Below are 24,382 nucleotides of genomic sequence, written 5' to 3'. Positions count from 1 at the left end.
ATTCCATGGACTTGTGGAAGATACAATATGTCCTGCTGCCAATTGTTCATTCACTAATGTTTGAATGATTTGCAGCCTATCTTGTTTCAGCGGCCACTGATCCACCCACACTGGTTCCTCTGTTTTCCAAGTGAGTTTTAATACAGGCTGCTCTTCAGAGGCCGCTCCTAAAAAGGCTGTGTAACTAAACGAGCACCCATTTGGGACAAAAGGTCCCGACCAATTAGAGCTATCGGTAAGTGCATCACATAGGGTCGAGTAGTTACCATTGTACCATCTGAAAAACAAAAGGAAATGGGTACTTTACTGATCATTGTTCGCTGAAAGCCTCCTACTCCCATTACCCCTGTAGCAGCAGGCACCAGCGGCCACTAAGCCATCTGTCTGCAGGGACGACAGTAACGTCAGCTCCAGTGTCTATCAGCATTGACATTGCCAGAGATTGTCCATTAGGGTGCAGCATTGTGACTTTTTCCTCAGGCTTTCCTCTAACAATGTCAACAGACAACAGCACCTGAGGCTGACCCGTGGAACCGAAGCTTCCTTGGCCTCGTTCCACATTCTGTGCTCTGGGCACACATGCCCGAAATGGTATCAACTGGGCTATTTTTGATTGAGCTGGAATGGTAACAGGAGGAGTCAGCGTATAGACCATAATTTTTATCACACCACAATAATCTGCATCAATAAGTCCTGGCAGTATAAAAATGCCCATCCGAGAAACAGAAGAACGACCCAATAGCAATGCACTTAACCCATGCCCTAATGGTCCTTTTTGATCAGAATCTACAAGTTGCACTTCAGATGTTACCAGTGTAATGTCTACTGCTGTTGCCAAGTCCACCCCTGCGCTTCCACTGGTTGCAGCTGCGCAGTGGTCCAGGCACCCTGTATTTGTGTCGTCGCGTGCGGGTGAGTCGCGCTCTGAGACTTGTTTCCCGATTTCTTACACTCTTGGGTGCTGTGATTGTTTTGCTGACAGTTTACACACCATTTTTTCTGTAAATCACTTGAGTTAATTACTCTCGAGCCAACAACTGTTTGGCTCCTGCAATCCTTTTTAAAATGCCCCATTTTTCCACAACGAAAACATTTCTTATCTTTTTGCAGTCCTTTGCCTTTTGTTAACAGAGCTTTCACAACTGCTCCTACCGCAGCGGCCATCACTGATGCCTTTTCTGATTCTAGCATCCACTCTGCAGCTTCCAGCAGCTGAGCAGTGGTAGAACCTTTTGGCAGTATACTAAGAGCCTTTTTGTTTTTTTTTCATTTGCATTATCAAAAGCAAGCATATCCAAGAACCTGGTTTTCATTTCAGGATCTAAATCAGGGTGTGCCATAATAGCAGCATGCAATTGATCAATAAAAGCTGAAAACTTTTCAGTGGTGCCCTGCCTCACCGAAGTAAAAGTACGTTTAACTTTCTCATCATGCACACTATTCAATGCTCTAAAAGCTAAATCTTGACTGAGTTGTAAAACCTCTGTGGCAAATTGTGTTTGTCAGTCAGATCTGATGTAAGGACCTGCACCCAGTAACATTTGAGCTTGCACTCCAAATAAAGGATCCCCTTGTTGCCGTGGGATAGCGGCTGCATTTTCACAGGCTGCTTGCCAGTTTTGATAAAACTGGAGCTGCTGGGATGGAAGCAATAACATTTGCACAACCATTTTAACATCATATGGTATCAGCAAATGAGCAGAAAATATATGTTGAATAATAGATTGACTGTACAGTGATTTTAACCCATATTGAGTAACTGCTGCCTTAGCTTCCTTTAAAACTTTCCAATCTAATGCTTCCCAAACAGAACCTCCGTGTGCACCTGCCACAACTGGGAATGCAGATGGAATAATTTCACCTTCAATTAAAGCATCTCTAATTACCCCCCTCCATCTATTTACCGGATCTCCGACCCCACCCCCCGTTAACAAGCCCATCGGAGGTGGCGGCAGCAAAGGTGCCAAGGCACCGATCTCACCCGATACGTCCTGCGAAGTAGAAGGATTCGTGGGAGGTGATTGTGGGAACGATGAAAGTCCTGTGCTGAAAGGTGGTGGAAGCGCAGGAAAAGTTGATGACACTGACTCAGGCTTTCCTGACGACTCCAGGTGGGCTTCGAGAGCTTCTAGCTTCTGTAACATTTCTCTCAATTGCGTATCCCCCAGACCTGTCACCCGTTCCTCCTTTTCCTCAGATGGGGATGGAGGAGTGGATGGCGGCAGCGGTGGATACAAGGACGAGGTGATTAGTGTAGGTGATGAAGGACAGAATCCAGAGACTGAGCTGTTCCCTGTCTCTTCTGCTGGTGGTGGTGGTAAATCTGTCAGGCTGTCAGCTTTTTTCAAAGGCTGGTCTCTGGGCTCTGGATCTGTTTTCCCAGACTTTTTAGCCGCACAAGTCTCTGCTGTGACCCTATTCGCCCCAGATACATGGGCTGGAACAGAGGCTGGAATTTGAGGCTGCTGAAAAAGCAGTGCTGTCGAGGAAGGCATCTTCTCCAGACCCTCTGGTCCTAATGCCGTGAAAGCAGAGGCCACAGCCGAGCGTTCTGCTTTCATGCTTTTAAAGTCTCTATAATTAACCTCCACATCGTGGAGAGTCTGCTTCCTCTTTTGAGCCCAAACTGACATTTTGCCATAATTCTTGCCCTATTTTTTCCCAAGTAGGGATGGTGAAAGCTTCTACAAATGTAGAGAGTAAGCCTTTTTCTTTCGCCCAAAGTAACAGGGCTTTCAGGGAAGACGAATCATAACTTAATCCTCTCGTTGAGAGCATATGTTGAAGGAGCTTAACCACTGCTGCCTCTTCCTTGGACATAGTGGACCCCATCTCCTCCCCGGCCACTCGCCTGATCAGGGCGAGATTCCACAATGCTAGCGTTTTTTCCTGAGTGCCTGGATTGCTCACTATATGTCCATTGTTTTCCAAATATCCCACAATCATGAAAATGAATTGTTGAAAAAATGCACAAACTATTCACTCTAAATCTTTACTTAGCAGTGCCACTGCTGCTCCACAAAAATCTCATGGCCAAAAGATATCACAACACCTGGAATTAGAGCTCAAATTTTTAAAAGAATGAACTTCATATTTCTTTATTTTCTTCAAGACAACTTTTAGTTTATTTATTATTCTCTGCTTACAAAACTGTTGCTCTTCAAGAAAAAGAAACAAAGATGCTAGAATTGTCTGCTCCTTCATTTCTTTAATAAATGAAACATGCAAGCACAATAATGTACTGTTCCTCCAAGTTAAGTTTATATTTTCAAATTTGTGCAATTTATTTGCATTGGAAGCTGTGAATTCCTTTACAGGAGGATTGAAAATAAAGGAAAGTAGAGTGTCTTCGTAAATGAGAAGAAAATTTTTCATGTTTGCTGTTTTGTGCTTTTTTGAAGGCTTCGAGTTTTCTTAGTAGTTGCATACTAGTGCTGTCAGTTTCTTGGCTCAGAAAACTCACAAATATGCAAAATTCTGGAGTGGGATAAAAAGTTGATAATTTGAGTGTAAAATTTATTCTGAAATTCATATTTAGAAGACTTTGAGACACTAATTTTTTTTCAATTAAAATTCAAAAAATGAAACATCTGGATTTAGGAATTCTGTTGCATTTTGGTTTCTCAAAACAAGCAAAATACTTTGCTTTCTATAATTTCAAGATTGATTGCATTTTTCAACATGAATTTCCTGTTACATGTTAATTTTCATAGTCTTTATATTGAGAATGATTCTGTATCATACTTCCCAGAATGTGTCTATGCAAATACTTTCCCTTGATGATTCCTGCCATCCAAAGAGAAAAAAAAAATCCATACCTCTTTTGTTCTACATAATTATGCAGACTGGCAAAAGGGAAAGAGATGGACAGAGCAAGGAGACTAGTAAACGTAGTTTTTGCAATGTTTGTTCAGGAATTCTCATTAACTGAAAACAGTAAAAAATATCCTGTTACATGGGTTTGAGGATAAAGCATTCATAAATAAATGAAGGAGCCTCAGGGCAGGATCAATCTGTTTCAGGTGGACATGGGAAGAAAAAATTAAAATAGAAAAGAAGAAAGAAGCATCCTCTCCTGGAAATTAGCTTGAAAACATCTTTAAAGAGTTTGCAGTTGACAGAGTAGGTGAGAGAGTGTTAAAAACAGGACAATGGCACAAAAATATCTCCAGAACCTTTCACAAATAATTTTATGTGGCTTCTTGGAAGTCTGGTAGTGAAATTTTAAGGGAACTTCCACAATTTTTAAAATTTTGTTTAAAAAAGCTTTCAGATAACCTTGTTTTAAATATTCTTTATGCAGAGAGATCCTGAGATAATTGAAATAGTTTCATGATTACTTTTTAACTGAATAATGTCTTCTCACTAACAAACAAATAAAAATGTTCAAACTGGAGTGGGATCTTTCATAATGGAATCTAGATTTAAAAGGGAAAAATAACATTCTACTTATTCAGCTAAAATATTCCTAGGTAATGTTAACAGAGTATTAGGACTCTGACTAGGAAAAATGCGATAGCTTTTATTGTTTAAGCATACTTCATTGGAAATCCAGACAGGACTGTTAAGTTGTAAGTATTCTTTAACACCTACAGAACTGAAAGAATTTTCCAGAGGGAGTTAGCCTTCATCTCAGTTGCTGTACTGATATTTTTAAATTGTAAACTTCTCTTAAATTATAGGGCTGTGACTTGGAAAACAATATGTATTTCATCTTTTACTTCTTGGTTCTGTGTGATAGAGGAAAGCAGCACAAGCCAAAATATAAAAATCTCTCTTCTTTTTGCTGCTGAGTGAAGAAAACGGACACCTTGAACTGTAATAAGTGAGCTACTAGCTCATTAAATCAGAAGGCAAACATTTTTCTCATGCTAATATGATGCATTGTGGAAAGATCCTGTCATTGAAGACTTATCTACAATGGGAACTAATTAAGTAGTCTTCATGATTTATGATAATAACTTTCTTAGAATTTCTAATTGCTCTATGGAATTAGTTGTGAAAGTTACCAAAACATATAGTTATTTAGAGAATTATAAAGTTGGAACTTTAGATGTAGTCAATACTATTTAAACCCCCTGCTCATCATAGGAAGGATGACCTTTCATCATAGGAAGGATGACCTTGCTGTATGTTTTGCTGAGATAACATTCCCACAAAGTCAGTAAAGCCAAAGCTTGAAGAATTAGCCTAGAAATACTACAGTTTGGGGTGAATGCATAGAACAGCTGACATCATTAAGAAATCATTGTTTGTTTGAGCAAGAATTTTACCAGTGATCTGTTCTCAACCAATGTAATCCTAGTATTTTTTTCTTTTCTATATTACATTACACGTCTCCTCACTAGTACACTATATTCTGTTTTTTTGTTTGTTTGTTTGGTTGGTTGGTTTTTTTTTGGGGGGGGGGACGGGGGTTCTGCCCAGGCTGCAGAATGCAACTGCTACTTTCCTGTTTTCCAAGCACCTATCCCAGGGACACACACATGCAGGCACACACAGGACACTGACACTTCTGGTCACAGAGACTGCCACAGAGGAGGCATTGCCTTCAAAAGCACATACATACAGGACTCACATAAAACATAAACAAAGACAGCGAAATCCCATCCTCCTTTGTCTGGATCCTGGGACATCGTACCCATTTCATGGGTCTTCTATAGAGACGTTGCTCCAGCTTGAAGCTTGTCAGTGAATGACACATGCAACAGTGTGCCCTCGCAGCCAAAAGGGCCAACTGTGTCCTGGGGTGCATCAAGCACAGCATAGCTGGCTGGTTGAGAGAGGTGATTGTCCCAACCTATACTGCCCTGGTGTGGCCCCACCTCAAGTACCGTGTGCAGATTTGGGCACCTCAGTGTAAGAAGGACATCAAACTATCAGAGTGTGCCCAGAGGAGAGCAACCAAGATGGTGAAAGATCTTGAGAGGAAGACTTAGGAGGAGTGGCTGAGGGCACTTGGTTTGTTCAGCTTGGAGAAGAGAAGGCTGAGGGGTGACCTCCTCGCAGTCTACAGGGGGCAGCAGAGGGGAAGGTACTGATCTCTCTCTGGTGACCAGTGATAGGACATGAGGAGATGGAATGAAGCTGCATCAAGGGAAGTTCAGATTGGTCATTAGGAAAAGGTTCTTCATTGAGAAGGTGGTCGGTCACTGAAACAGGCTCTCCAGGGAAGCAGTCATGGCAGCAAACCTGTCAGAGTTCAAGGAGCATCTGGACAATGCTCTTAGTCATATGGTTTAGTTTTAGGTAGTTCTGCAAGGATCTGGGAGTTGGACTCGATGATCCTTATGGGGTTCCTTCCAACTCAAGATATTCTATGATTTTATGCACACCCCCATGCACACCTGGCTTCCCCAAGCAGGGACCAAGGTTCTATATTTGGTAACTTGTCCATTGACATGTACCTCAGATGTTTCCAGGGCCAAAAAGGTAAGTTGTTGGCACAAATGCAACATGAGATGCCTATAGGAGACCACCAAAATACAGTAAGCATCTTCTAACAGGAAAAGATTACTTCAGAAACATTTGGAGACATACTCTAAAAGTCTGTGCATTTCACATGAAGGATTTCTTTACATGCCATAAGAAGGATTCCTCCAAATCACACCCCCCAGAAGTATGTATAATAAAAGAGAAGAAGAAAAAACATCACATCACACTAATATATTTTAAAATACCATCATATCACATTTGGCTTATAATATGCATGAACATCACTGTGTTTTACAATTTCAAGCTCCAATTAACCAAGACCTCTCAGAACCAGAAGTAGGTATTTTTGACAGGACATATTCCCACATTTCATCACATTACAGTTCTTGTGTGTTGCAAATTAATTAGATTTAAGAGCTGTATCTCGTCTAATGTGTTAATGTCCATTTTCCCCACAATGCCCATGTAATTTGGAAGGAAATTTCCATATGGATGTTTGTGGTATACAGAAGCAACTGTTTTGGGGGGAAGATGAATTTTGGTTTTAACAGAGGCTGTCAAAACCCTGTGCAGGACCCTAGCTCAGCTAAATTTGTTTGTAAATTAAGTGCATTGAGCATTTTAAACAGAACGTGTTTCCTGGTTTATGGGCAATTAATATTGCTTTCTCAAAGACAGAGTACTGAATGCAAGGGATGAAAAGTGCACTTCCTGACTTAAAATATGTTTTCTCATTATAAAATTATCTTATAAAGGAAAATCCAATGATATCCAATGGCTAGGCTTTATAATTTCTGCACTAATATATGAATTGTAGCCAGATACCCACCAGCTACAGGTACATATAATAATGTCCATAAATATATGCTAAACTGCATACAACTGCTTTTCATTATGACCGAACTTCTGTTTTTCCTAATTAAACTCTTCATTGAGTTCCTATATGCATGATGATATAGGGGAAAACCTGGAAACCATGACCTTCTGACAAAGTACATTTAATTTAATGAGTCACTTACACGTACACTTTTCAGACTAGCTTCTGGTCCATACAAGCACAGATCCTGTCATTTATTCACAAAAGCTGTTAGCTTCCCTCTTATGCACTGCTTCTGTGTTTCCCTTAGTCTTCCAGCTGGCAAAAGCAAAGGTGGTATGGTGTTTTATCTAGTAAATAGTGAGCAAATCAGACACTTACTCATGAACCAGTCAAGCAAGGCAGCTTGGATGAGCAGGAACTGCACAGCAAAGCCAACAGTCAAGTAGAGCAGAGGCAGAGTAGCACAGGCAGGCAGTGGTGCCACTGTGGTAGTTACTATTTCAGACTAAACTCACAGTAGAGCAGCTCTAGTATAGAACTCATTAATTTATTTCTTTAATCCAGCAAACCCAAAAAGACGCAGTTCTAAAGCCCATTAGTACATCAGTGAGCTCTGAGCAGAACAGATTTTTTCTAGTATAGTCTGAGACTGTGGCAGATAGATAGTAAACACAGGCTTTTTGCAGTGGCGGTGTCTGAAAGTCCAAGAGCCAAACTCTCTTTCAATACATAATTTATTTTCATTTTCATGCCAAATAGAAAAAGTTTAAGAATCTTCAAGAGAAATAAATTAAAACGTGTACTGGCATCACTTCTAAATTTGGCAATCTACAAGAAGAGAGTCATCCCATACAGAAAAATAGCCAGGGCTCCAGCAGTTCAGATCAGATGATCCTCTCCTGAGAATATTTCCAACACTGCATCATCTGCAATGAGATTAAAATGAGATGGCTGGCCTCAAAGCGAATACAGAAACTCCAGTTCTTTGTTTAGCAAAGGCCAGATGCTCCCCTCTGCTTTGCAGCACAAAAGTGACTGTACAGATCAAAACTGGAGCATGGGCTAGGATCTCCTCTCTGCTCAAGCTAGTGGCAGCTCTTGAATATAAAGGTGTCCCCAAGGGATAACAGGCACAGGAGAGCCTGGTGCCCTGCCACAATGGACTGATATGCAGCTGTTCCAGGCTCACCCAAAATTCATCCACAGAACAAAGACACGAGATCCACAGGCTCCCAGGCCACCTAGGTTTAAGCAAAAATGCTACAGCTTTTATTTTGGGGACCCTAACTCTGAATTCCATAACTAGACCTTGTCTGGGCTCTTTTCCTTGGAAACTGAGATATGCTGGCAGTAGCAGATCATGAAGCTGATGTCAGGCTTTCTGTGCTGGGCCATAGCTCATCCATGATCTCCTCTTCATGCTTGCCCTCATCCTCACCCTAAATATCATGTAGGCCCTGGTCACTTTGGATCTGTAGATCTATTCTTGGAAAGTGAAGAAAGCAAGGCATGTTAGATTAGCAGAGGACTTTTTCAGTCAATAACTTGTGTTGTAATTGCTCTCATTTATTGATAAAGTAACTGTGAGTTTCCAATCTTTAAAAACAGTCCCAAATCCTAACCCATTCTCCTGCTGCTTTCTGTCACTCTTGCTCACAGCCTGAGGGTCATCATCATTTTAGGCTGAAGCAGGATTTTTCTGCCTACTCACCACTGTCAGAATATGTTATGCCAAAATTAGTTTTCCAGATAGGCCTGGTTTGGATGTGAACATAAGACCAAGATATAGCTATGCTGTATCTTGAACTGTCAGTATATGTTACAGCTGCATAATACTCTCAGCACGGACCCAGGTAACCAGACCTGGCCATTCTAGATGGAAATTTTTCTGTTCTTTTTCAGTAAAGAGATGGATACTAGCTAGAATTTAGCATGAGTTTCTATGATACATACAAATTTCTGCTCAACACCAACACCACCTATAGGTTGACTGAACTATGTTTGGATTTGTAATGAAAATGGTGTTGAAAACACATGGATGTTTTAGCTATTGCTGAGCAATGCTTACACAGTGTCAGGGCCTTTTCTGCTTCTCAAACCACCCCACCAGCAAGAAGGCTGGGAGTGCACAAGAAGTTGGGAGGGGATACAGCTGACTGCAGCTGACCACCACTAACCAGAGGGATATCCTGTATAATAAGATGTCATGCTCAGAAATAAAAGCTGAGGGAAAGGAAGAGGAAGTGGAGGACATTCAAAATTACTGTGTTTGTCTTCCCAAGTAACCATTATGCAGAATGGAGCCCTGCTTTCCTGGAGGCGGCTGAACACCTGCCTGCTGATGGGAAGTGGTGAATGAACTCCTTGCTTTGCTTTGCTTGTGTGCGCAGCTTTTGCTTCACCTATTAAACTGCCTTCATCTCAGCCCACAAGTTGTCTCAGTTTTCCTTTTCTGACTCTCTCCCCACACTGAGAGGGAGTGAGCAGGCAGCTCTCTGGTGCTTTGCTGCCTGCTAAGGTTGACCCATGACACTGTCCCACCATGAACTCATCTAAGCATGTAGCTGCAAAGTAGCTGAAATCTTGTGGTGGCTAATATTCTACAGCTAATTATTAATTTCCTGCACAAAGAAGTAAAAGACAGCAAGGTAAGCCATATTTACATATTCAGAAAGTTAATTCCCACAGAAAGGCAGTTATAATATACCAGGTCACTTACTTTCCCACTGAACAAATAGATGCTCTTCCATACATCTCATATTAGCTTTCTTCTCTCAGTTAACAGGAGTGACAACACTGTATGAAATGTTTTTTTATTAATAAAAGTCTCTTACTGAGAAATTGTCTATCATGAGACCTGGTAATATTTCTAAGTGATACACTTCAAAGTGAAAGGTAAATAGAAATTGCCCTCCTGCCACAAGAACATTCATAGAAAGACAAATATACACTGGAAAAAAAAGTATATCTTAAGGAAAATATGAGTGTTTTCAGCAGAACTGGTTACATTTTACCCCTTAAGACAGTCATTGAGGCATTTTTAAAATTGTCTTTTTAATATGAGGAATAAACTAAAAGGAAATGTTTCAAACTAAATGAAATAGTTGGGGTTTTGGTTGTTGTTTTTTTTACATGAATCTACGATAGTAAAGTTTTGGGCATTATCAGAACTGAAAATATGTTCTTTTTTGGTTTTTGTTGGGTTTTTTTTTAGTTTTAGAATGAACTGTAATTGGAATTTCAATTGCTTGTATAGTCATTGAAGCAAAAACTAGCTCCGTAACTTTTGTTGTCATTGTAAAGCTGCACAGAGGTGATGGCTACCAGGCAATCCAGTCTTGTTGTTTCCTTCATATATTTCTCTGATGTCGTTAAAACAAAGTATTTAAAAAACTTTTTTTTCTTTTTCCCCGACAATTTTAGAGTTTTGGCTTTCCACTCTAGTTTCCTTCTAGCTCTTGTGCTCTTGACTTCTTAGTGAATTTTGAGCTATTGGAGATTTTGTGGTGATGCTGCATTTGTCTATAAAGTAGGAATAGCCTGATTAGCCATCTTTTCCAGTATCAGAGGTAGTTTTCATCTTTTCTATGGGATTAATGCACTTTCTGTTCTTTGCTATTCCATAGAGAACCACATTAATTTGCCACATAACCTCCTAGCCCTTGCAAAATACAGCTTTATATTAATATTACTTTTCAATCACATTTTCTGCTTTACAAATGCTTGAATATTATTTTAACTTAAAATTCATAGAGCAAATTGAAGAATATTTGGGTGATTCTTTTTGAGCCAGAAGAGAGCCAGAAGCAATATACAAATCTGAGTACACAAAATTCAACAGAAGTTAGTAATATAAATATGGTAAAAGATCAGTAAGATTTTGATTACATCTGATACAGTAAATTCCGCTGACAGCACAAAATTCTGAAAGTGCATTACAGTATTGTAGAAAGCCTAGTAGCATTTCTACATTGTCTTAAGATTTTACAAATGTATGAAACTTGGTATCTGGGGAAGCAGTTTCTACACTGAGTCACTGACTAGGGTGGAATATTCTTGGAAAAGATCAGCAAAACAGTTCAACTTGTTCTCCGAACAAGAGTAAGGAAAAAATAGTTTGTTTTACAATCGGCTTAAAACATGTTGATGTCTTTTTCTTTTAAAGAGCTGCATGCCTAAAATTAGAAGTGCAGAATCTGAAATGTCGCAGTGTCAGTGTGAGAAAGCTGTGCCTTCTATTCTGTCCAGAAAGATCTGCTCGTGTTTGGCTGAATTACAAAGTTTTCTGTGTATGTGTTCACATTTGACCTGAGTCTGAGATCAGGAAGCTTTTTCTCTCATCTTGTTACTGAATATCTCATAGGAACCACATAGGATTAAAATATTTTTTTGAAGAACTTCCTGCTTCAGACTAAGCAGAAAAATAACTGGACCAGAAAGAGGAGGATGTTACTGCTACAGTCCTACTTCAGTTGTTGCGGAACATGAAATGTGCACAAGGAAGGAATTACAAGGAAAGAAAGGAGCTTATCTTGACGGGAATCAGTGGATATTTTGCCAACAGATTGCCATTCGTTCTTCCATTCAGTTACTGAGCTGGGAATATCACTTAAATCAAGTATGTCATACATGTTCACTCATGCAGTCCTGTTCTTTTTCTGCGAACATGTTATACCATTCCTTGGTATTTGAATTGCAAAAATACAATACATTCACACCTCCAGCTTTAAATATACAATGGAAACTTCTTGGAGGGAGGAGGCAGAAAGGGGAACATGCAAAATCCTGAAAAATATCTTCACATGCGACCTGTTGGGTGCTCAGAACAGGACGGTGTGTCTCTAATCTTCACATCTGATCCTCATCCACAAAATGAAGCTATAGAACCTTATCATTTTACAAAATGTTTAGGGTGTCAAATATTTTCACACTTGTAATCATAAGGTCACACCAATAATGAAAGCCACTAATAAGTTTATGAGGAAGCAAAGAACTCTGTCTTCAGAGAACACTATGATGTAAGAAAAAAACATACCACTCACTAACTAGCAAGAACAAAACACACCTTCTCTTGCTTATCCTTCCTGTGCACCAGAGAAGAAATGGACCCTGTAAGAAAAATAACAGTTTGTCAGGTAACTGTGACATAATGAAAATGCACAGGGGAATTTCTTCTGAGTTCCTCAGACAATTTTAATTCCGGAATTTCCTAACTGCATAATCACTTTTCAATCCTAATAGCATTCTTGGAAAGGAGTTATATTTATTATTTTTCAAAGAGTATTACACTTCTGGAAAACCCTATTTATATAAGACATAGTTGCTTGAAAATATTTTTTTAATGTAGCTACGAAATGAAATACGTCGTGTAAAAATAATAAATCGCAATTCTTTCTCTCTAGTTTTCTCTAGCTTTCATTCTATGCTTCTTATACTCAAATAGATAGTAATCAACAAGAGAACAAGATGAGTAGTTTAGAAAAATTTGAATATTTATCAAAACTTAATGCATTTCTTTATGAGTTCAATGAGGCTAAATGTTAATGAAAGTCTTCCTTTCAAATTACATCCATAAAGCCAACATTAGATTAGAACTTATTATCAAGGGTAAAATTGATGGTTTTACATTTACTAATCTGGAATGAAGTTGTAGGTCAATGAAAAGGTATTCAAGATTTTTTTTCGTTTTTTTAGGCAAAGAAACAATTCATTCAAAACACAACTACCCTTGCCCACATTTGGATACATAATTTCTTTCAAACCAATTTTTTTTTTTATTTATTGTTATAAATTTAACAGTAGTTTCATAAAATTAGAAAAAAAAAGAAGTTTGTATCAAGTGATTTTATATGTCAGATAACCAATAGGAAATAAGAATAGTATGATAACATAAGTTTGATCCTAACTGAGATTTTTGTGAATGATTAAGATCAGTTTCACATGTTGTTTCAAGTATCATAGTTAGTACCATCTTGAGAAAAAACTAGAAGTTCCCTTAGTAATGAACAGAACTATCACTTCCCCATGAAATATAATATGATGATATCCAATGGCTTCTTACTTACGCGCATGATCCTGAGAACTATGTGGGTTTAGACTCATGCATTTAACTGCATTCAGGAACTTGGACAGCCATTGTCTGGTAGTTAATTTTAGGGATTTATTTCAAGTGAAATGCATGTGATGCCGACTGTCATTGGTAACTATAAATTTGGATTGCCATGGTGCCATAATATCTTTAGATATTCTGGTATACAAATGTGTGGAACCTTTTGCCATCTGAGTTGCAATTTAAATGCTGTTATTACTTACTTCTGCATGTGTGTACCCCATTTTGCTGGTTTATAGGAAAACTCAGTACAAGGAGACTGCCAGTTAGAAAATTCGGTACTGGAAAGGTGACTTAAAAATATTAAAATATGTTTTCTGTTCCGGAATAAATTTACCAATTAAATTGATTCTTCCCCTATGTTATTTGGTTTATGAAGTCTCTGGGGGAAAAAAAAAAAGAAAGATAACTGTATTTGAACATTTGTTACTTAAGGCAAGTTCCATGTTTATGCTTTGGAACCAAAACCTGACAGTAATTATAGTATTTGTAAGTTAGGCACCTGAGGCATAATAGCAAGAAAAATGCACTTGACTAGAGCTTTGGCATGGACCAATGTTTCTAAGTACTCTGACTATTAGTCAAAGATCATTGCACTGTATCCTTACTTCTGTTAGTACTTGAACTAGCAAATTGATGAAGGCGTTGATATGTGTAAAGCTCCCTCCAACATCTTATTTCCTGGATTGAAATTTTCTGCATACCTGTTTACAACTAGCATCTATGTTGAGAAAGTAGACATCCAGCTATAGAAAGAATATCAGTTCCAGCTCACAAATTTTGAGTTTATATGAGAGCCTACCAGGCTATGTGTTACTCCAATGATATTGTTCCTCTAAAATCCGTGCTTCCCAAAATACTGTGAGAAAGAGTTATCCCAATTATATTTCAGAAAGTGTCCAATAAACCACCAATAAAGCCCCTAAGAAGAGGAGGGCTTGCACATTCTTTGATGGAAGCAGCCAGCCCCTCCCTCCCAGACTGCTGTAGTGAGGTCACAGACACCCTGTCACTCTGAAACAGAGGACTTTTCCCCAGTACTCAGTTTCTGTCAGTGCAGTCCCAAAACCCCAGTCAATCCCAGCTCTGAGGCCTAACACCAAATGGCACAGTCCAGCTGGCAGCTGGGGACAGATCTGAGAACCCACAGGTAGAAGTCTAACGTGGTAATCTCTGCCTTCTTTCTGAGGCTTACTGAGGCCAATAGTCCATGCTGCACAACTGTACTCTTGGATTCTTGTCTCTTTATGGTAGCATATTACCCCAATACAGGCATCTGTGTAAAATTTCTGTGTGATTACATGCCTCTTAATAATAATTTTTACAATGCATTCATTGGTTAGTTTAATCCACTCCATTACACACATGGCTTTTTGTCAGCCTTCATTAGTGCAATCTCAGTGAATAATCACATAACTAAGGATGGAATCACAGTGGGCTAATAAATTACTCAAACTAAGACATTACAGGCTGTATCGAAACTGGGTGTAATGACACTGACATCAGTGGCCATATGTCAGGGATGAACTTCACCCATTAGTTTGCAGGATGTAACATAAATTATTATTCCTTTGTTTTGGGTCTGCGTGGCAGAGTTTTGGTATCAGGGCAGGGGCTGCAGGGGTGGCTCCTGTGAGAAGCTGCTAGAAGCTTCCCCAGCTCGAAGTCAAACCCGCCTCTGGCCAAGGTCGAGCCCATCAGTGACCATGGTAGCACCTCTGGGAGAACAGATTTAAGAAGGGAAACCTGCAGCAGAGAGGGGAGTGGGATGTAAGAGGAAACCCTTTGCAGACACCAAGGTCAGTGAAGAAGGAGGGGGAGGAGGTGCACCAGAGGAGGGGATGCCCCTGCAGCCCATGAAGGTGAGTGGGGGAGGAGATGCCCACCTGCAGCCCATGGAGGACCCCATGCCGGAGCAGGTGGGTGCCCCCAAAGATGGCTGTGACTCCATGGGAAAGCCCACGCTGGAGTAGTCTGTGACTGAAGGACTGCAGCCCATGGAAAGAACCCATACTGGAGCAGTTCATGAAGGACTGCAGCCCGTGAGAAGGACTCATGCTGGAGAAGTTTGTGGAGAACTGTCTCCCATGGGATGGAGCACATGCTGGAGCAGGGGAAGAGTGAAGAGTCCTCCCGCTGAGGAGGAAGGAGCAGCAGAGACAATGTGTGATGAACTGACCCCAACCCCCATTCCCCATCCCCCTGTGCCGCTGGGGAGAGGAGGTAGAGAAAATCAGGAGTGGAGTTGAGCCTGGGAAGGAGGGAGAGGTGGGGGGAAGGTGTTTTAAGATTTAGTTTTACTTCTCATTATCCTTGTTTTGATTTGATTGGTAGTAAATTAAATTGATTTTGTTTCTCCCCCAAAGTGAGTCTTGTTTTTTGCTGGTGACCATAATTAGTGAGCGATCCCTCCCTGTCCTTGACTTAACTGTTGAGCTTTTCTTTATATTTTCTTCTCGCCATCCCACTGGGGGTAGGGGGGAAGAGTGAGTGAGAGGCCTCATGGTGCTTTGTTGACAGTTGGGCTTAAACCATGACATCCTTGAAAGTGCTCTAATGCCTATTAAGTGTATAGAACACTCATAATGGGTTATCTCTCTTATGCACATCCTGATTGTCTGATCAGAAAAAAAATATTTATTTCAATTTAATCAAAACATTGCATAAATAAAAATGCCAGTTTGAGACAGAATATATTCTTGTAATATGTAAACTTAATTGTTGATACTTCAAATTATAAGTGTTTCTTTTAAAACTAATTTTGCTCTACTAAATTCAAATATAGTGAAAGAAAGCATTTTAGATTGCTATTTTTTCTAAATCAGGGTAAAAAATACCTCATACTGCAAGCCGGAATGTGTTCACAGTTAGCGCCAGTGTAATTGCTCATGCACATGTGCAGATTCAGGACGTGAAAACAGGCTCTGCTATGAAACACTGAATGAATTGCCTGATTTTAAAATACATGTTTGTCCTTTAACCTTGGAGTTCTCACAATATTTTTTCAGAAACTGTAGTAATGGCAAAGAAGGTTATTGAACTTGATGGCCATTTTTATTTTTTTCTTTCAGGCTGTTCAAAAAGATCTCCAGTGACACCTTATCCTGTCTGCACCGGTGGACATTCCAGTATCTCTGGATTGCCACCACTGCACCCCTGATGCACTATGTGTAAGGCAGAGCACTCTTCTGCTGCCTCCCATCTACCTTATCTGTACTATTCTACATAGAGATTCTGTCTGGCTCTAGTCACTATTTCCTGTGCATAAAACCTAAATAGAAAAAAAGCCTTTCTGGCTACAGTCCTGCAAAGAACCCATGAGTCACTGTGCCATGTACCAAGCTGGTCTTAAAATGTTTGAAATAGAAAGCAGTCATTTCTAGGTCTCTGTATACGGAGGGGTTAAAAGATGGAATTTTGGTCCATGGATGAACACTGGGAGGGAAGTAGATAGCCATGAAAAACTCAGTCAGCACAGAAAATGGATGTTTTTTTGCCTGTTGCTTGGAATTCTGACCATGGAGATAAGAAAGCTGAGTGATACTTGGGGAGGACATGCTGCAGGCTGTTGCACAGCACAGCTGTGAGCATGGTTGGTGTGTGACTGCTGATTATGACAATATGCAGCCTGTACAAAGCCCATGAGCCAATAGATGGGATGGCTATGGCACATGCAGCATACCTGGATAGCGAGCACATGTGTCGTAGGCTCCGTATGTTACAACTGAGGCGTGTTTTGGCACCCACTGGCCACGTGTGCCAAACCCCATTCCTCTGCAAATGTATAAATACCAGGATTTCCTGAAGAGTATCAGGGTGGTGTATGGCAAGGCCACCATTGCCTCCGTGGGGATGCCCACGTAAAGCTGGCACCTACCAACTGCTGGGCTGAGCTTGCCGCGCAAGACGGCACAAGAATGTACAGATGATCCATCTTCCTCATGGTCCTTGGGTCAGTATGTTAATTTGCTTTACAAGATACCCTTAGTATAATGCATGTCTGTAGTTAATAAATGCTTGCTTCTTCCCTTATAGTCAGTGTGTGTGTGTTCACCTTCTCAGGAATCCTCGAAACCACCCTGAAGCAGTTTCATACAAAAAGACACAGTAATGATGAGGACTCATTGAGCTATTTCCAATTTGGTTGTTTATGAAAATATTAGCAACTGAAATAGACAATTTTCTGGCTTGGAGGCCTGCTGGCAAACCATGGCTTGCATCCATAAACCTTCCAAAACAGGGTGGTCACATCCAAATTGGGTGGCAGAAACATTTCTTAATCTTTACTAATTCCTGAGTTATTCCTAGGTGAGTGTTCATTGGCATGGACCAAAATCATGCTGGGAACCATGTTAAAAATCCAACCGACTTGGGGAAGTGCCTAAGTCCTTGCCATGCCATGCACTGGCTTTGTTTACTTTAGCAGTATAGAGGTAGTCCCAAGTGGCAATGAATCCAGGCAGAGGGAGTTAATGAAGTCAGTCATTAAATACAATGCCAAGCTGTTTGTGAAATGCTTATTATGGCAGTTGCAAACTCCTTTGGGGAATTTTAGCAGAAATAGAAAAAAAATTACATTTTACAATTGTTTTAAGAATTTTAGCTTAACCTCCCTGGTGGGAAACTTAAAGTGGTGCTTCACTTCTTTTAAAAATCAGTGTCTCCATCACAGAAAAAGTACAGTGGGTTGGAAGATGAACACCCTACTCTCCAGTTGAACCAATATCCCATTCAGTGTCCTCATCAGTGAATAGCACTTCTGATGTACTGTAAGAACAGATAAAAATCATGTTTTTGTAAGTGGGCAATGAAAAAGGAAATTGAGACACTAGAAATGTGTGGAAGTATTTAAATTATTAAAAGCTATTATACATTAAAATCTCAGTCATATCTCAAAAAATGCTTGTACATTTAGATATATCAATGGAGTGAATGAAATTAATATTTTATTTCCTTGGCCTTGTCTCCAGGAGTTTATAATGATTAGTACAAAACTGGGAAATGTAAACATAAGTGTTATTCTGCATACTCCTACTGCACTTCTGTTAGATGATTCAGACATAAGAGTAATTATGATAACTCCTTATTATTCAGGCTAAACCACTCTTCAAACTCAATCTTAAACTTGAAGAAAATGTGTAGTTTACACACATTGGGTTAAAAAGAAATCCTAATCATGGATAAAACAGCGGCACCTGCAGAGAAGCAATTGGGATTTACATCTGCTGTCTTAATGAAACCTTATCTTCAAAATATGATTTATTTTCAGAATATACAAATAAGCATGTTCTTGGGTTTGTTTGGTTTGGATTTTTGTTTTGTTTGGTTTTGCTTTTGTTTTGGTTTTGTGAGGATTAATTATGGAATCCTAGCATGTTCTAAATCATTCTATATTGTGATCAAACACAAGAAACCATCGTGAATATCTGATATAGAATGCATAGATATAGATTCCTACAGATTTGTAATTTATTCATGAAATGGGTGCAAAATGGTAATATAGGGAGACAAAATGTTCAAGGTCAAATCTCATCAGCTCCAAAGACATTAGTTCAAATTTTGACAAGTACTCCATTCAGTTCTACAAAACAAAAGGGTTAAATTTTATTTTGAATTGATGGGAGCTAGAATGTCTGTTTCTTTTCAGTTCTTACCTTGAGTCACTTAAACATCATGCATGATATTTCTTAAGAGCGTTAGAGCCTCATTCCGTCTCAAAAATAAAAAGGAATTTAGACTTACAAAGATCACCTAAAAACATTACTGTTAAGTCTAAGTATGAAGTTATCTGTGTGCCTACATTTTCTTTTGCAAGTGAATCTGTGCTCATCATACTGTGTTATGAACCAGTCTCACAGGAGACAGAACCAAGCCAGAAGCCATGTAATTGTGCAGTGACAATAGCAATTGAATAGCAAGGTGCTTGGAACATGCAATATACCAAGGACACAGCACAGTGCTAAGTGCAGTTTCGCAGGTTTTAGATCAGAGCTTAGTATATGAACAAATGATGCCTGCAAAGGACCCCTGAAAAGTTCTCATGAAACAGATACACCCACTGGCAAAAACTGATGCAATTTTAGTAACTAAACTTACAGCAGACTGTTCTGGTTTCAGCTAGGATAGAGTTAACTGTCTTCCCAGTAGCTGGAACAGTGCTATGTTTTGAGTTCAGTATGAAAAGAATGTTGATAACACCTATGGTTTCAGTTGTTGCTAAGTAGTGTTTAGACTAAAGTCAAGGATTTTTCAGCTTCTCATGCCCCGCCAGCGAGAAAGCTGGAGGGGCACAAGAAGGTGGCACAGGACACAGCCAGGGCACCTGACCCAAAATGGCCAACGGTGTATTCCATACCATGGGACATCACATCTAGTATATAAACTGGGAAGTGGGGGGCAGGGAATCGCCGCTCAGGGACTGGCTGGGTGTTGGTCGGCGGGTGGTGAGCAATTGCCCTGCGCATCGTTTGTACATTCCAACCCTTTTATTACTACTGTTGTCATTTTATTAGTGTTATTATTATCATTATTAGTTTCTTCTTTTCTGTTCTGTTAAATTGTTCTTATCTCAACCCACAAATTTCACTTCTTTTCTCGATTTTCTCCCCCATCCCACTGGGTACAAGGGAGTGAGTGACCGGCTGCGTGGTGCTTATTTGTTGGCTGGGGTTAAACCACGACAGGACTAACTATTGGACTTTAACCAGAGTTTTGGAGCTGTTTTTTTGGTTCTGATTTTCATGAACTCTGTGTGTGTGTGTATGTGCATGTATATCTGTGTCTGCACATGTCTGTGTGTATATGCACAGAGACAGGAGATATATATATATATACACACACACACGCACACACATATATATATATATATATGGGATTTTTGTATCTCTGGAGCTCTGGACCGTTACGTTACAGTATCCGTTATAGCAAGTCACTTTCTCATGCAAGTTCATTGACATTTGTCCTGGTTTCAGCTGGGATAGGGTTAATTTTCTTTTCAGTAGCTGGTAAAGTGGATTTAATGTGAGAATTGCATTGATAACACACTGATGTTTTACTTGTTGCTAAACAGTGCTTATTCCAAGTTAAGGATCTTTCAGTTTCCCATGCTCTGCCAGCAAGCAGGTGCACAAGGAGCTGGGAGAAAGCATGGCCAGGACAGCTGACCTGAGCTAGCCAAAGGGATATTCCATACCATAGGACATCATGCTCAGCATATAAACTGGGGGGAGTTGGCCGGGAGGGGCAGATTGCTGGTTGGGCTTCAGTCAGAGGGTGGTGAACAATTGCATTGTGCATCACTTGTCTTTTCTTGGGTTTTTTTTCTCGCTTTTTAAGAGATTTTTTTTTTATTATTATTATTAATAATAATATTTTTACTTTAGTTATTAAACCATTCTTACCTCAATCCACATGTTTTACTTCTTTTTTTTGATTCTTCTCCCCATCCTACTGGGAAGGGGGAGGAATAAGCAAATGGCTGCATAGTACTTAGTTGCTAGCTGGGATTAAACAATGACGATATTACACAAAGTACCCTAAAAGTCTGCAAATGTAGATTTAAGAAGTCTTATTATGTGGTTTGTATAAAACACTTCTATATATAAAATTAGGGGTGGGGTGGGGGGATGGGGGTTGGGGTTTTGTGTTTTTTTGTTTTGGCTTTTTTTTTTTTTAATTTCAGCTAGTCTTTGGCAATTTTTATTTTTAGCAGTTCTACACTAACACAGAAGGGAACATCCTTCTTTCTGGTCAATTCTTACTAGCCAAATTTTGCACAGAGAAATTTCCTCAGCTGTCAACTGCAGCATAGCTCAAAAAGTGCTCTATGGTTGCAGTTGCACTGAAGGAAAGCAGTGTAAACGGTGCTTCCCTCCTCATGAGAAAACAGGCTGGGGAAGATTGGGAAATTTATTCTGTCACTCAATTTCTATCAGATGAGGGTGCAAAAGAGTCTTCTGTGAAAGAAGAGAGTAATAAGTATTTCACAACTGCCCAAAGTCCTGCTTTTCTGATGTAGCACTTTAAAAGAGAACACAGAGATAAAACTCAACATCCGCACATTTCCCTAAATTTGTAGTTACTGATGTAGAGATGGACACACTCTACCTTCATGGCTATTGAGTACTATGGTAGCCATACTGCTACCTGAGGCTGAATATACTTTTCAGATTTTGAAACAATTTTTCTAAAAAAGCCATTCTTCAGACGCATGATACAATGTATGCATGCAGCAGAGGAGAAAATGATACTCCAGAAGAATAGTTTACTGACCCAAGAATGCTGTGATCAGAGTTTTTCAGAGATCTCAATGACTATGTTTGCTTCTAAGATCAAATCAGGTTCCCACTAAATGGGTCACAATTTAAATTCCTGTTGGCTTCACAAAACAGAAGATGGAATCTAATGTTTGTAGCTTTGCATGCTATATGCTAGCATCTGCAATTAAAATTATCTTGGTTTTGACAAAACCATATGACATGCAATACAGAGTCTAAGAAGATAGACATTGTACATAACCCAAATCTGTCACAAAAATAAATTAGAAGCAAGCTTTGCTGAGTGCAGCCACTGTATATGCTGCTGGATCTGGGTGGTAAACTGACAAGCACAATCATTTACACAGATCAGTGATCAAGTGCTTCGCAACACTTATGTGAAGTAACATACAGGTTTCAGCACAACTGAAGTAATAAAATGGATTCAGCAGCATAGTAGTTTGAGGCATGTAACTAGACAAAATTTCTACTTCTTTCTATAGTAATGACTAGAGCATAAGCAAAAGTCATAGACTTGATACAAAAAAAGTGAAAGCTGTTTTCTGCTCCATGTTATGTAGAGACTAATGATAAAAATGATCAGTTTTGTCCCTTCAGGACAGAAATCTCTCACTCGATGATGACGAATAGGAAGAAAATTCAATCTCATTAATGAGAACAATGAAAACACATATAGTTCTATAATAAACCTAGGAAATACTTAACTTACTAGTATGGTAGTGTATGGATTTCATCAGTGCACTGACTGATGTTTTTGGTATATTTCTGCTTTGATCAAATTTTTTTTTCTTTTTTTTTTTTTTTTTTGCTGTTCCTTTTGCTCCTTATCTAATTATGAAGTAAAATATGAAATATTCCACGTATTTTGTGCTCATTCTGAAAAAAATACTATCCAAAGAATTGTTGATTGACATACCAGGATTAGCATGAGTGAGAGACTGTCATACTTTTTCTCTTTTCTACTGCATAACTGTAACAGTTTGCAATCATTGGCTTAGCACCTTACTGCTGGACATTATCCGTTAGGAAAGTATTCTGTATGTCAGGAGAATCACTAGCCTGGATGAAGCCAAATGTGCCTCTACTTCAAGACGTTACATTTGATAGCAGCTAGCAGAACCTTCTTGGGAAGACAGGGAAAGAACAGATTACTGTAACCTATCAGTTTCCAGTTATCAGTTACATAAGGACTTTTTGAGAGGCAAGTTACTGTTGGGTCTCATGTTTAATAACAATTACTCCACATAGTTGTCTCTGAATCTGTATAATTGCACTTGGAAACCCCATCACGATTTTGCCCCTACAACATTGTACACAAGTTGTTTGCAGCCATGATTGCTAAATGTATTTCATGTTTTTTTTAAACTGTGATCTTCAGCCACAATAAGCCTAGCAGATCAATTTTGAATGACCTCAAGGGAAACCAGCACACTGTTAATTCCTTGTAGCTTCACTAGCTCACCTATGTTGTATAAAACAGTGAATGTGATTCTTCTCCCCACTTTATGCTCTTTATGACTTTACAGACCCCCAGTGCTTACAAAATGCCTCAGTCATCTGTTTTCCAAGCTGAAGAATTACACTCTGTTTAGCTTCTTTTTCTATGAAAATTACTCCTTATCTTTGATTATACTAATTACTCTTTTTCTTTAGTACACTACAGATTTCATACTAGCATAACAGCAGATAATGTATTTTCTTCTCTATTAGCCCTGACAGTTCCTAGTTCCATTGGTCTTTTTGATCAGTGATATATACTGCGCTGATCTTTTCAGAGAACTCTCCATGGTGAGTCTCAAATACCTCTTCTGAGTGACAAGAGCTAATACAGAGCGCCTCACTGTACCTTTTCTGCATATGCTATCTCATACCATGCACACATAATCTGTTTTCTACATGTCAGACAGGGTGAATGATTAAGGCATTATCAAATCAGACAGTTGTATTCCTAGCAAAAAGGTCACAGACTCCACCAAGTGGTATTTACTTTAATTTCTTTGTTAGGCCTTCACCAGAAAAAGAGTGCTAAATGTGGACTTGTGACTGTCGTGCTTTCCCATCATGACAATCTAGGAGAAATGACGCATCACCAGGGACTCGCTGTGGGGAGAAATGGACCAACACAGATACTGTGGATCAAGCGATTTCTCTGACTAATTGCTGCATAACACTTGGTTATATATCACAACCATGTGCAAGCCATCTACTGATTGGTTAACATGTGCTGTTCTCGTGCCTAAAGCAATAGTTCGATTGGACAAAGTCTTCTGATCACACGAATGGTTCCTCCTGTCTGTGTCTTGCCTGGTGTCCTGCTTTCAGTCACGTAGGCCCAACTTGTTCAGCTTTTTGTGCTTATTTCATCAAACTTTGTAGCAACAGTTAGCCTTCGCTGCGTCCTTGAGGCCTGCTGCTTGCTGCTGCCTCTGGCTCACAGATTGAATAGTCCCATTGTGTCTCATTCACTATGTGTCTATTCTTCTAATTATCACACAATTCCCCCTTCCTAAGCACAATTGAGTTAGAATTCATTTACAATAACTGAGTACAATACGTAGGCTTGCATATAGTTTGCTTAATTATTCTATCTAGCATATTTTTCAAAAGTGCTAGAGCACAGGGACTGATCATACAGACAACAGCCAAAACACACAGACCCTCAACTATGGAAAGACCCCATTTTTTCAACCAGTCAAACCAATCTCCAGGAACATCTGGAAGACCTACTACCTTTATGGCATC

Source organism: Accipiter gentilis, chromosome Z, assembly GCF_929443795.1.
Source record: "Accipiter gentilis chromosome Z, bAccGen1.1, whole genome shotgun sequence".
Lineage (NCBI taxonomy): Eukaryota > Metazoa > Chordata > Aves > Accipitriformes > Accipitridae > Astur > Astur gentilis.
Note: the sequence above shows the minus strand (reverse complement) of the source record.